The sequence below is a fragment of the Aedes aegypti genome, chromosome 2 (genome assembly GCF_002204515.2).
Source record: "Aedes aegypti strain LVP_AGWG chromosome 2, AaegL5.0 Primary Assembly, whole genome shotgun sequence".
Classification (NCBI taxonomy): Eukaryota; Metazoa; Arthropoda; class Insecta; order Diptera; family Culicidae; genus Aedes; species Aedes aegypti.
Window position 1 is genome coordinate 368,136,161 of NC_035108.1, and position 4,194 is coordinate 368,140,354.

Sequence of the window (4,194 nt, forward strand, 5' to 3'; positions counted from 1 at the left end):
ATTACCTTCTATGATTATTATAATTGTAATGGCCCCGGGAGTTTTATCTAGTCGCAGTCGCTGACTTTGTTGTCTGGTGATTTTTTCATTGGAATGCATTCGTAGGATACCTCAATAACGAGAACATATCGTTCAGCCGATGATGGCTTTTGACGATGGAAACATAGTTATGAGCTGTCAAGTTTTATGAAATCTCGCTTGGATGGAATTTTTTTCATCCTCATCAAGAAACTTCCAGAAAGTAGCTTATCATTCTTCGTTGATTATTCAACAATTATTTTCAGTATATTTTCCTGACAAATGGAAAAATGCCAAGATTGTACCAATTTTGAAACCGAACAAAAATCCTGCTGAAGCTCTTAGTTGTTGTTCAATCAGCTTGCTTTCCCCTATTGGTAAACTTTTTGAAAAAGTCATTTTGAACAGAATGATGGTCCGCAAAAGAAAAATCAATTTTTGCCAATGAACAGTTCGGATTCCGACATGGCCATTCGACCACTCAACTTTTAGTTGCAACAAATTTGATTCGTTCCAAAACATCTTAAGGCTATTCTACTGGACTTGCTCTCCTGGACATAGAAAATGCATTTGACAGTGTTTGGCATGAAGGCTTGATTATTCAATTTAAAATCTTTAATTTTTAAACATACATTGTAAGAAAAATCCCAAGTTATCTGACAAATCGTACATTTCAGATTAAATATCAGAACTCCAAGTTTGACGACCTTCCTGTAAGAGCTAGTGTTCCTCAAGCCAGCATTTTGGGATCAATATTATACAATATTCTAACAACTGACTTTCTTGAGTTACCTCAGGGATGTCAAAAGTTTTTGTTTGCGGATGACACAGGTCTCTGCGTCAAAAGACGAAGCCTACGGGTCATCTATAGTCGATTGCAAAAAAGTTTGGAAGCTTTCCAGCATATATGTAGAAATGTAAGATTTCTCCTAATTCTTTAAAACATTTCTTCAAATATTCCCACATAAACCAAAAGCTCTATATTTGAAACCTTCGAGAAGATATGTTGTCACGAAGAGAGGGGTTCCTATAAGTTGGTCAGATGAAGTTATACATCTAGAGCTCATGACAGATAAAAATTTAATATTCAAAAATCACATTGAAAGCATTTGGCTCGAATGTAACAAATATACATATAAAATGTCTTTATCCACTTAACAACTTAAAACTTTGTCTTAAGAACGAGCTTTTGATCTTCAAACAAATTTTCAGTCCAGCCATGTTGTATGCTGTAAAATTATTAGCACTTAAGACATTTTTTTTGCAATATCCTATTGCCACAATTGAGGCGTTTTACATTAAGGTTCAGTTTGGTTAAGTTAATTGATTGCGTTTTATTAAACTCACCTGAAAGTATTATGAACTGCTACGGCAAATGAAATGTTATCTGTTGTTAACAAAATGTTCATAAAAGCTTATTTGAGTTTTACAAAATTAAGATGATAGTGCTGTCTAACACAGAACACCTAGATATAAGGAGTGCATGTTATGTTGAAATGATCCTTGAAAACTGAATTAAAAAAAATGCACATTAAAAAAAACTTCCCATCTTTTCCACGAAGTGCCACTCATCTATTGATGGTAGCCCGCCCGCAATCGGAAAATGGGAATCGAATGAACCCCGTACCGATTTCATTTCCTTCCATCATCGCCCCATTTCCGGGTCTGTTTTCCGCAAAACGTTTACCCGCTTTTCATCACTTCACCGACGATTTCCTTCATTTTTTACATCTCTCACTTTCCACGTTTCTCGTTCGAAGAAACAGACTTCTTCAATACACTCGGAGCTGTTTTTTGTTCCTTCGTTGTTCCAAAGTTCTGTTCTTTTTTAAGGGAAATTTTCCTCTTTTGAAAAAGGTTGGATTGCTTCCCTCTTTTTTTCTCTGTCGATGGAAATTCGACCCATTTGCGGTTGACTGACTGATTCGCGTGCACAGTTGTTACGCACCGTGCATTGATCAAATAATGCGATTAGCAGGAAAAGAAAGACGGCCGTGCGCTTGTAATCAGCTCATAAATTCTGGAATAGAAACTCAATCAAACTAAGCAATGGGCATTGTGGCAATATATTTGAGATGGAACTTCTGGGGAGCACATTTCCTAATGACAGAACCGTAAAACTGGGTAGCTCTGATACACACTTATTTATTTTCCTGTAAAATTTATACTTATTTATATTCCTGTAAAATTTCAACAGCTAAACAGTTCGGTGAAATAAATTAACGGAGTACGGAAAATTTTTACAGTAGGGGAATTAGGGGCATAATGGACACGTTAAGCAAATGTTCGTTTTAAGACCATTAAATGGCAATGTTTTCAATTTACCCTCGGCTAGTTTTCAAGTTTGATGTTAGTACGACGTGCCACATTCATTCATAGTGATAAAAATCATATCATATGTCAGAAAAGCGAGATAGAAAATAGGGTCGAAAACAAGGCTGGTAAAAAGGTATCGGGGCGAAATGAACACCTGCATGAAATTTAGTTATTCCAATATATTCAATGACTGTCAAACATTCCGATATGCAAAAGGGCTCTCCCTCAATCATAATAGCTAGTAAGAACCTTTCTGGGTTCGTTACTTTGCTCAAAAATTAGATTCTTCCACGGTCTTGCTTATATGCCAATTTGAAACTGAGAAAAATTGTAAGTCAAATTTTGAAGAACAATTGAAGCAAAAAATAAACTTGTATACCGTCAAACATTTCAAATGCATTACAGATTTCATGCAGTGAATGAATTTTTGATGAAATATGCGTATTATCAGATATTGAGAGGGTGTCCATTTCGCCCCTAATCCCCCTATTTGGTGAAAAATCACCGGAATCCGTAAAATTTCGACGGAATTACGGTGTTTTGTTTCACCGAACTGTTCAGCTGTTGAGATTACGGTGATATTCACCGTATGAGCTTAGTGTGTATGATTTTGAAAGAAAACCTAAAAATGTATGCGTTCTTTCTTAAAAAATTCAGTCAACTCTCGCTTAGTTGATATTTCGTTTTTCGATATCGAGTTAGAGAACCATGTTATAATTTGTTTTTTTTTTGCAATTTCTCATCATAATAGGCTGTTTTTCATCACGCCAATCCGTGATGAAACGGCGTACTTTCCTACACTGAAGTATACAGTGCGGAAATGGTCATAACGCAATTGAAACCAGTGCTGCAATGATTCATTACGCATCGCATTCTCATTACGCAACTGTTTTGAGTTGCGTAATGAAATTGGAAAATAATTGTGAATGCATTCCGATATAATTTATGATACCCTCAAGTGGTCTTACGAAACTGCAAAAAATGTTGTACGTGTGGACCCATTTTTTCAACATGCTTTTCGCTGAGATATATGGCTGAATATAAGTTCATATTAAAATAATCCACCAAAAATAGAACACGAACACATTAAACCTTCATGAAATAATGATCGTAGAACAGTTTATTTGTAAGCGTTTCAAAAATGCTAAAATTTTCTGGGCTTCTTTTATTTGAATATAGAGCTTTAATTGTTCTTGACTCATTGAAATAATTTCTTGCATGAAGCGTGAAACTAAAACTCTTTGCTTATAGAGTAATTAAAAATTTTATTGTATGATTTAGTTAGTTGTGGGACCCACTCTATCAAAGATACTTCGTATTACGGTATGCGTTTATCAATACCAATCCACGTGTCAGAATGGAAATAACAAATTAGTGTTTGGTCAGGCGGCGCCTTTCATGGCGTTCATTTGATAACCTATCGTGGATTAACTGCAGGGACATTACACAGCGGGTGCTACCGAATGCGTCGTTCCTATCATCCTATCATGTGATTTTGGTAATGGTAGTGCATCAAGGCGGTTTGGAAATTAAGTTCGAATAATTACTTCTTATCAATGCATGGTGTTAAGAGCGACAGCTAAGGCGACAGTATTGACTTGTCAGTGCTATGAAAAGACATTGCTTATATGTTTAAAATTTTTAATTTATTTCAATAAAATGATTTTTTATTCATTTTCGACATTGCTGTAGAAAAAAAGAAGAGTTCTTCGAATGGATTGATATTCAAAAAGATATTCAATAGTACACGAACCGTTGATCGACAGAGTAAGTTCAATTATTTCTGCAAATTATTATATTGCAATTATATATGCAACTTTTACTATGGCTATCTAACTCGATATCGTGATACTGAATATC